The sequence below is a fragment of the Delphinus delphis genome, chromosome 4 (genome assembly GCF_949987515.2).
Source record: "Delphinus delphis chromosome 4, mDelDel1.2, whole genome shotgun sequence".
Taxonomy (NCBI): domain Eukaryota; kingdom Metazoa; phylum Chordata; class Mammalia; order Artiodactyla; family Delphinidae; genus Delphinus; species Delphinus delphis.
The window spans coordinates 142978727-142989628 of record NC_082686.1 but is presented as its reverse complement, the minus strand read 5'-3'; the positions used below and the strand labels follow the sequence as shown (position 1 = coordinate 142989628).

Below are 10902 nucleotides of genomic sequence, written 5' to 3'. Positions count from 1 at the left end.
AGTATTGCTACTCCAGCTTTCTTTTGATTTCCATTTGCATGGAATATCTTTTTCCATCCCCTCACTTTCAGTCTGTATGTGTCCCTAGGTCTGAAGTGGGTCTCTTGCAGACAGCATATATATGGGTCTTGTTTTTGTATCCATTCAACGAGCCTGTGTCTTTTGGTTGGAGCATTTAATCCATTCACATTTAAGATAATTATCTATATGTATGTTATTACCTTTTTCTTAATTGTTTTCAGTTTGTTTTTGTAGGTTCTTTTCTTCTCTTGTGTTTCCCACTTAGAAAGAAGTTCCTTTAGCATTTGTCGTAAAGCTGGTTTGGTGGTGCTGAATTCTCTTAGCTTTTGCTTGTCTGTAAAGCTTTTGATTTCTCTTTTGAATCTGAATGAGATCCTGTCAGGTAGAGTAATCTTGGTTGTAGGTTCTTCCCTTTCATCACTTTAAATATATTGTGGCACTCCCTTCTGGCTTGTAGAGTTTCTCTGGAGAAATCAGCTGTTAACCTTATGGGAGTTCCCTTGTATGTTATTTGTCGTTTTTCCCTTGTTGCTTTTAATATTTTTTCTTTGTCTCTTTTTTTTAACGTCATTATTGGAGTATAATTGCTTTACAATGGTGTGTCAGTTTCTGCTTTATAACAAAGTGAATCAGATATATATATACATATGTCCCCATATCTCTTCCCTCTTGCATCTCCCTCCCTCCCACCCTCCCAATCCCACCCCTCTAGGGGGTCACAAAGCACTGCGCTAATCTCCCTGTGCTATGCAGCTGCTTACCACTAGCTATCTATTTTACGTTTCGTAGTGTATATATATCCATGCCACTCTCTCACTTTGTCCCAGCTCACCCTTCCCCCTCCCTGTGTCCTCAAGTCCATTCTCTAGTAAGTCTGCATCTTTATTCCTGTCTTGTCCCAAGTTCTTCTGACCATTTTCCTTTTTTTTCTTTTTTTCTTTTAGATTCCTTATATATGTGTTAGCATACGGTATTTGTTTTTCTCTTTCTGACTTACTTCACTCTGTATGACAGTCTCTAGGTCCATCCACCTCACTACAAATAACTCAGTTTCGTTCCTTTATATGGCTGAGGAATATTCCATTGCTTACATGTGCCACATCTTCTTTATCCATTCATCTGTTGATGGACACTTAGGTTGCTTTCATGTCCTGGCTATTGTAAATAGAGCTGCAATGAACATTTCAGTACATGTCTCTTTTTGAATTATGGTCTTCTCAGGGTATATGCCCAGTAGTGAGATTGCTGGGTCATATGGTAGTTGTATTTTTAGTTTTTTAAGGAACCTCCATACTGTTCTCCATAGTGGCTGTAACAATTTACATTCCCACCAACATTGCAAGAGGGTTCCGTATTCTCCACACCCTCTCCAGCATTTATTGTTTCTAGATTTTTTGATGATGGCCATTCTGGCCAGTGTGAGATGGTATCTCATTGTAGTTTTGATTTGCATTTCTCTAACGATTAATGATGTTGAGCATTCTTTCATGTGTTTGTTGGCAATCTGTATATCTTCTTTGGAGAAATGTCTATTTAGGTCTTCTGCCCATTTTTGGATAGAATTTTTTGGTTTTTTGATATTGAGCTGCATGAGTTGCTTGTATGTTTTGGAGATTAATCCTTTGTCAGTTGCTTCATTTGCAAATATTTTCTCCCATTCTGAGGGTTGGCTTTTCGTCTTGTTTATGCCTTTCTTTGCTGTGCAAAAGCTTTTAAGTTTCATTAGGTCCCATTTGTTTATTTTTGTTTTTATTTCCATTTCTCTAGGAGGTGGGTCAAAAAGGATCTTGCTGTGATTTATGTCATAGAGTGTTCTGCCTATGTTTTCCTCTAAGAGTTTGATGGTATCTGGCCTTAAATTTAGGTCTTTAATCCATTTTGAGTTTATTTTTGTGTGTGGTGTTAGGGAGTGTTCTAATTTCATTCTTTTACATGTAGCTGTCCAGTTTTCCCAGCACCACTTATTGAAGAGGCTGTCTTTCTCCACTGTATATTCTTGCCTCCTTTATCAAAGATAAAGTGACCATATGTGCATGGGTTTATCTCTGGGCTTTCTATCCTGTTCCATTGATCTATACTTCTGTTTTTGTGCCAGTACCATACTGTCTTGATTACTGTAGCTCTGTAGTATAGTCTGAAGTCAGGGAGTCTGATTCCTCCAGCTCCATTTTTCTTTCTCAAGATTGCTTTGGCTATTCAGGGTCCTTTGTGTTTCCATACAAGTTGTGAAATTTTTTGTTCTAGTTCTGTGAAAAATGCCTTTAATATTTGTTAATATGATTACTATGTGTCTCGGCGTGTTTCTCCGTGGGTTTATCCTGCCTGTGACTCTCTGCGCTTCATGGACTTGGGTGGCTACTTCTTTTCCCATGTTAGGGAAGTTTTTGACTATAATCTCTTCAAATATTTTCTCAGGTCATTTATCTGTCTCTTCTCCTTCTGGGACCCCTATAATGCGAATGTTGGTGCGTTTAATGTTTTCCCAGAGGTCTCTTAGAAATGTCTTCATTTCTTTTCATTCTGTTTTCTTTATTCTGTTCCACAGCAGTGAATTCCACCATTCTGTCTTACAGGTCACTCATCTGTTCTTCTGCCTCAGTGATTCTGCTATTGATTCCTTCTAGTGTATTTTTCATTTCAGTTATTGTATTGTTTATCTGTTTGTTCTTTACTTCTTCTAGGTCTTTGTTAAACATTTCTTTCATCTTCTCTATCTTTGCCTCCATTCTTTTTCCGAGGTCCTGGATCATCTTCAATATCATTATTCTGAATTCTTTTTCACGAAATTTGCCTATCTCCACTTCATTTAATTGTTTTCTGGGGTTTTATCTTGGTCCTTCATCTGGTACATAGTCCTCTGCCTTTCATTTTGTCTATCTTTCTGTAAATGTGGTTTTCGTTTCACAGGCTACAGGATTGTAGTTCTTCTTGCTTCTGCTGTCTGCCCTCTGGTGGATGAGGCTATCTAAGGGGTTTGTGCAAGCTTCCTGATGGGAGGGACTGGTGGTGGGTAGAGCTGGGTGTTGCTCTGTGGGGCTAAGCTCCTTAAAACTTTAATCTGCTTGTCTGCTGATGGGTGGGGCTGAGTTCCCTCCCTGTTGGTTGTTGGTCTGAGGTGACCCAGCATTGGAGGCTACAGGCTCTTTGGTGGGGCTCATTGCAAACTCTGGGAGGGCTCATGCCAAGGAGCACTTCCCAGAACTTCTGCTGCCAGTGTCCTTGTCCCCGCAGTGAGCCACAGCCACCCCCGCCTCTGCAGGAGACCCTCCAACACTAACAGGTAGGTCGGTTCAGTCTCCTATGGGGTCACTGCTGCTTCCCCTGGGTCCCGATGCACACACTACTTTGTGTGTGCCCTCCAAGAGTGGAGTCTCTGTTTCCCCCAGTCCTGTCAAAGTCCTGCAACCAAATCCCACCAGCCTTCAAAGCCTGATTCTCTGGGAATTCCTCTTCCCATTGTCGGACCCACAGGTTGGGAAGCCTGACCTAGGGTTTAGAACCTTCACTCCAGTGTGTGGACTTTTGTGTTATAGTTGTTCTCTGATTTGTGAGTCACCCACCCAGCGGTTATGGGATTTGGTATTATTGTGATTGCGTCCCTCCTACCGTCTCACTGCAGCTTCTCCTTTGTCTTTGGATGTGGGGTATCTTTTTTGGTGAGTTCCAGTGTCTTCCTGTGGATGATTGTTCAGCAGTTAGTTGTGATTCCAGTGCTCTCGCAAGAGGGAGTGAGTGCACGTCCTTCTACTTTGCCATCTTGAACCAATCCCTCTGTTATGTTTTTATACAAGTTTCAACAAGACTTGCTATTTCTCCCAAGTGTAATCAATCACATGTCATTCTTTTCAGGTTTCTCTCAGCTGTTACCCTTGGCTCTGGGGTAACTGTGTGGAATTTCATGGCCCAAGCCAACACGGTGGCCTGTGTGGCATTTCCATTTCTCAAGCCTGGCAGGCGATGGAAAATGGGATTCAGTGAGTACACTTGGTCATTCATCTTGTAGGAACAGCATCCGTCATCTGTTGCTTTTTCTTCCTTTGCCACTGAGATCTTTCCTCTTATTTATAAGACATGAGATTTTATTGAATCTTAATGTTAATACAATGCACTAAAATTTGGCCTTATGTTCTCATTTTTCATTTCATGAAAAATAGAGCAAAATAAGCAGAAAATGGATTCTTAGTAGGTTCACCTCAAAATACCTCCAGTTCTGGGTTTCAGGATCCTGAAATGCATTAAATATCCAAAGCTAACAGGGGAAAAAAAATCCCAAACATAAGCCCATAATAAGAGACATATTTTAAGACTGTTTTTATAAGACTTTGTCCTTAAACCTTCCCTGTACACTGTTGGTGGGAATGTAAGTTGGTGCAGCCACTGCGGAGAACAGTATGGAGGTTCCTCAAAAAACTAAAAATTGAACTACCATATGATCCAGCAATCCCACTCCTGGGTACGTATCTAAAGAAATCTGAGGTGGATGGAGAAATAGGAAGTGAACTAAGATAATACAGTGTCATGAAAAATACAGAAGAAAAATGTTCAAGAAAGGGGAAATGATCTTCCATATGAAATGGTCTGTTTATAATACTGTCCCTTCTCAAAGACTCATTCAATTAAAATACCTTTCTCCCAAAAGTGCTCATTTCTGCACAGCTTTCTACAGTGTCAAGTAAAAAGAATTCCATCTGTTCTTAGATCTTTTTTCTTCCCTTTCTGCTCCAGGGCAAGGTCTCACACCTACAACAGAGTTAGTATGCAAAATGTTTTCAACCACCAACTCGCCCCTGACTGAGCAGACGCAGGTGAGACAGCATCTTCTACGTGATCTCAAAATCCTATCCCATCTGCTGCTTTGGTGGCATTTGGAACTGTCCAGAGGATCCAGGTCTCATGGGTATCACTTACCTCCCCAAAGCAGCTGGGAAGTGAGTAGCGAGAGCACAAGGATGCCACGACAAGCAGAAAAACTTCCCTAGGTGAAGAGATGAAGGGAAGTCAGGATATATGACAGTTTCTTGAACCTCCATCTGAAACTTGTAAATCTGAAATTGAATCCACTTTATGGTTCCAACATCATCACTGAAGCCAAGATTGCTCCTAAATTACCCAACTTGTATTGCAGATGACAATGTGCGGGGTTAGTGATTTTGCTTTAAAAATAAATAAGTAATTGTTCTCCTTCCTTGAAAAGATGAAATAGTGAATAGGCAGGGTACACTACTTTTTAATTTGGGGAACATCTGTCAGCCAGAACCTTGTCAGGGAAATTGCAATGTCAGGCTAAGAAATGCTTTAACGCTCCATGGCAGAAGAGGTGTGTGACAGCGAAGCTTGATCTAGCTGGCCCGAGAGCCCGGCAGGAGGCCCTGAATCACAGAATAGCAGGAGCTTTGAGATGCCCTTGATTTCAGAGCTCCCTACAACTTCTGAGGCGCTCCATCACCCCTTCCACACTGGGTGACCTTGCTGGCTGGGCGAGTTCCCCACATCATCCCCTAGAGACAGAGATTAAGAATGCTGTTATGAAAGAGAAAGACAAATACCATATGATAACACTTACATGTGGAATTTAAAATATGACACAAATGAACCTATCTATGAAACAGAAACAGAATCACAGACATAGAGAACAGACTGGTGGTTGTCAAGGGGGAGGGGATTGGGGGAGGGTTGGAGTGGGAGGTTGGGGTTAGCAGATATAAGTTTTTTTGTTGTTTTTTTTTGCGGTACGCGGGCCTCTCACTGTTGTGGCCTCTCCTGTTGCGAAGCACAGGCTCCGGACACGCAGGCTCAGCGGCCATGGCTCACGGGCCCAGCTGCTCCGCGGCATGCGGGATCCTCCTGGACCAGGGCACGAACCTGTGTCCCCTGCATTGGCAGGCGGACTCTCAACCACTGCGCCACCAGGGAAGCCCTCTGCAGTATTTTTAAACTGCAGGATTCATCTTAGTTCTGCATCCTACATGCACTGTCTTAGATGCTGCAGGTGAACGTCTGTTCTCTGCACCCAGATCATAAACCCCTGAGGACACCAGCTCTCTTGGGATGACTTCATATCACCTACAGCTTTAGCTCCAGGCCACGCCACCAAGTCCTCTTAATCGCCACCACCCAAGGCTGGAGGTTATGCAGAGACATTTGGCAAGACACAAGCAATAAAAAACAAAAGGCTCAAAGAATTTTCTTTTACTATTCAAAAGAAATGTGCATTTACCTCCATTAACACTTTGCCAATTAAATTCATGCTGCTAATATCCATGAAGAAAGAAACTCCACTTGAGGAAAAGATAGTTCCTGAGTCTTTCACAAAGTCCAAGAAAGAATCTCTTAACATAGAACCACTTCTTTTTTTCTTCATCATCAAAATGACCATAATTTCCACCAGATGATGTTTATCAGATCAGATCACCTGTCATTCTAAGTAGGCTGGAAATGTGCCTCTTTCCTTCCTTCTTCCCTTCCTTCCTTCCTCTCTTTCTTTCAAGAGTGAAAATTTTCATATTTAGGATGAGCTCGCTGGACTCAGCTTAGATGACCCCAATTTTGTTGGCAACATCCAAAGCATCATAGTCAGGAACCAGTGGACCATATGCCTTCTCTCCATCAGGCCTGATCAGGGCACTGACCTTGGCCGGGTCAACGTCATAGAGATTTTTCACAGCCTGTTTAATCTGGTGCTTGTTGGTGTTGACAACCAAAACGAACACAAGTGTGTTGCTGTCGTCTCTCTTCTTCATGGCTGACTGGGTGGTGACGGGGAACTTAATGATGGCATAGTGGTCAAGCCTGTTTCTCCCAGGGGCGCTCTTTCGAGGATATCTGGGCTGCCTCCTGCAACGTTTTGGGCTGCCAGAAGGTAGGTGACATCTGGATTTTTTTTTTTGTGGCTGTGGATGCCTTTCGACACTGCTTTCTTGGCCTTCAAAGCCTTTGCTTTGGCTGCAGTTTTGAGAGGGGCGGGGTTTCCTTCTTCGCCTTCAGCACCATCTTCGTGAAAAGGGTGTCTTTCTTTCCTTTTCATAACAGTGCCAGGTGCTGTTCTAGATTCTGAGATTACTGTGGTGAATAGGACAAAAACTCTGCCCTGATTGAGCTGACATTCCAATAGGAGAAATAAGACAATACCTGTATGAATAAGGAATGATAATCATGTTGCGATCTGTGCTATGGAGAAAGATTAATTAGGGAAAGGAACTAGAGAAAAATGGGAGAATAAAGAGACAGAGTGTGATCAGATGACATTTGAATGGAAACTTGAAAACAGTGAGGGAGCCAGCAGTGCTCAAGTAAAGAGCACCCAGACAGAGGGAACAGCAAGTGCAAAGGCCCTGGGGCATATCTCATTTGATGTGTATAAGGAATAATCCGGAGCAGCAGAATGAGCAAGGAGTATGGGAGATCCTTCACCAGGAACCAAATCAGTGGTGACTTGATCTTCGACTTCAGCCCCCAGGACTGTGAGAATAAATGTCTGTTGTTTAAGCCACACAGTCTATGACATTTGTTATAAAGGCCTAACACAGGTGTTAAGGAAATACCAAAGGTGCACGAAGGATGGTGTGACCATAGAGAAGTGGAGAAAAACCTCCCAAACAAGATGACCTTTAGCAGGTGCTTTTAGTCACTTCTACCTCTTAAACAAATTTCTATCATTTAATGGAAGTGCTGGCTGAGATAACTTAGTGCAAGTTCATTGTTCTTCAAAACCATATTCTTATGTATACACTTTTATTTTATACAGTCTTTGCATGAATGCCCAGAATTCACACCACACCTGGCTTCATTAAGATATTTTTGCATCTCTTTTTATTCAATAAATGTAATAGCATTTTTTGAACTTCAATTAATTCAGTGATCATTGACTCTACCTCTTTTATAAAGTAACTGTTATGAGTATGTTCCTTGGGAGGAAAACTCTCCAAGAATAGACATTCTTATGAAATATATTTTGTCCTGTGCTCATTTTGTTCATTCTTCTGCCTAAAGCCCGTTAGCCATGTACGTCCTAAGAAGGAAAAAGGGGTCAAAGTCCTTCTATTAAAATATTTTCTGTGCTAGAAACCCATCAGCCTTTTTAGCAAGTAAGAGAAATCGAAAAAGGAGAAATAAATTTGTGTTCTCCAAAGTAAAGAAGCAGGAGGTGAGTTTCTCAAGTGGGCTAAATTAAGGCTTCTGGAGCTGAAGTTTCCATCGCAGTTTTACAGATTTTGTTGATGGAAATGTGTTTGTTGTTTAGCTTCATTTTGCTACCTTGTTCCACAGTAAGGAAAGTCACACAGCTTGCAATACTGAGAAACTTATTAGAATCCTGTGGTGTTTGCCAGCTTCCATTTTCACACAGTAGAGCCAATGTGAGGGGAAGGATGGAGCTGCAAACAGGAAATGTGAAACCCCTGCAAGAATTCACGGCTGGAGATGGCAGCGCCAGGCTGCCAGAAAGCACCTTCCCACCTTGGCATCCTCCTCCTCAAAAAAAAAAAGGTAATTTCAGGGTTGGTCTTGCCTGGAAAATTGCATCTAGAGTTGAGGTTTTAGCGGAGGATTGGAACTGCACAATAGAGTTAAGAAACTGCTGTGGAAATGCCAACAGATTTTTAGATTCATTTTAATGATTTCAGCTTACTTCAAAGGGCCTTTGAATCATCAGATGGTTTCAAAATGCCAAGTAGGACCGCTGGGAAATGGGGCTGAAGTGAGAAAAAGCCGTGCTAAGTCAATAAATGTGTTTGTCTTTATTCAGTTGTGAGGCATCTTTGCCAATATTCCTAACAGGCACACTAGGAAAACCTAGTACAAAAATCACAGAGGTGCAAAACTCACACCAAAAATCAATTAGAGACATAAGCTCTGGGAAATATAAATTGGAGCAAATGAAAAAAATTAGATTAAAATTCCCAGAAGTACTAGAGAAAACTACAGATCCACACCAAAGAGAGAAGCCAGTGGATAACCAATAAATTAAACAGATAATTAAAGGAAAAAAGTCCTAAAATAACATTTCATTTTCTATTGAAGAAAAAAAAAAAGCAGCTCTTTAGCATGCGGATCTGTCCACATGGCTTAGAACTACAGCACTGGCTGGAGAAAATGCCACAAGTGAACATCCTGAGTTTCCTAATGACACTCATCTGTTCCACTGGGTTACAGAGTCACCAAGGAGACAGCTATATGCTTATGAATGACAAATCTATACTGTTTGGTAGAGGAAAACTGCCTTTTCTCCCATTTCCTTTGATCGGCTATTTTAACCTAAGAATGTAAGATTGGTATAGTTTTCCAAGTGTCAACCTGATTCAGAAGAAAACTCTGACTCAACCAATATCTGTCCTAAATAATTCTTGCTAATATAGGCCCTAAGGTCTCACTGGTGTGCTCATTAACAAAACTCCGACAAAACTTCTAAGTTCTTCTATATTATTTTAAATAAGTAACAGGAACAGTTGAAAAATACTCTCTTTGCTAGAAAATCAGATCATTATATAAATGCCTAAAGTTCTCTTTGACCTTTGACCCAAACCAGGCTCTTGCCAACTCCTGCTAGTTTGCCTGGGTATTTGATCCCTTGTCTCCAGCACATACACATTAGACACAGGTATTTTGTGGTGTTTGTGTTTCACAAGTGGAATCATATTACATATACTTTTCTGAATGTTGTTTTTGTTTACTGATCATGGGATATGGAACTTTCCATGCTCATACAAACAGACCTGCCTCAATCTTTTTGATCAATGCATAGTATTTCCTGTGAATTTTACTATGTATTTTGCCATCTTCCATTGGCAGACACAAGTTTTTTATAGTTATCTGCTCTTATGAAAACTCTTCAATGAGCACCTTTTCACATGCCTCCTTGGGCACCCCTCAGCATGTTTCTTCCAGAGTACAGACAGACAAGAGAAATGTCTTACGCTTTTTTTTAATTAATTTCTATTGGAGTATGGTCGCTTTACAATGTTGTGTTAGCCTCCACTGCACAACAAAATGAATCAGCCGTACACATATAGATATCCCCTCCCTTTTGGACTTCCCTATAGGTTACCACAGTGCATTAGGTAGAGTTCCCTGTGCTATACAGCATGTTCCCATCAGTTGTCTATTTTATACATAGTATCAACAATGTATGTGTGTTAATCCCAGTCTCCCAATTCCTCCCACCCCACCCCTTTCCCCCTTGGTATCCATACATTTTGTTCTCTATGTCTGTGCTTTTTAATCACTGTGCTAAAATAGCAAAGAGTGAAGAACGGCATGTAGGCACCTGTTGGAATAAAAGAAATAAAATTACAATCTTCCCAAAGAGCACCAGAAAGCTATAGCAGATTGATTTGGTGCAGATTCTTAAAAGTCAAAGATTCCTGAGCTCAAACCTCAGTCCGAGTTCCACAATGAAAACAGTCTGCATCCATCTATGGAAATGGCAAAATACATCATAAAATACCTAAAGAATGCTATGTAACTGATTAAAAAAATGAGGCGGATCTAGATATACTAACAAGGAAGAGTGTAACTTTGTGTAACTTTTAAAAGTTTACTTAACTTTTCCAAGCCTTAGTTTCAATGTGGAAATAATATTTTTTAAATGTATCTACAGCATAGAGTTGCTGTACAGATTAAATGATAGAATAGTTACAAAGTACTTAGTGCACCACCTGACACAGTGTAAGTGCTCAATAAATATTAGCTTGCATTATAATTCTTAATGTGTCCCAAGATGGTGGAGATATTTGAACAACTCAAGGCCACTTATTAATGTCAGTCATTTATGAAGCTTCTATTATATGAACAAGGTTTCATGCTACCTGATTAGAAGAAAACACAGGTGAATGAAACAATCTTTGTCCTTGAGGGTCCTGGGAATATATTGGGGAATATAAATCA

At 40.9% G+C, this 10902-nt stretch overlaps 1 pseudogene; it reads right to left on the bottom strand.

Annotated features, from left to right (window-relative positions):
* Window positions 1–6551: 6551 nt before the first annotated feature.
* Window positions 6552–7011, bottom strand: LOC132424343 (large ribosomal subunit protein uL23-like; annotated as a pseudogene).
* Between the last annotated feature and the right edge of the window lie 3891 nt (window positions 7012–10902).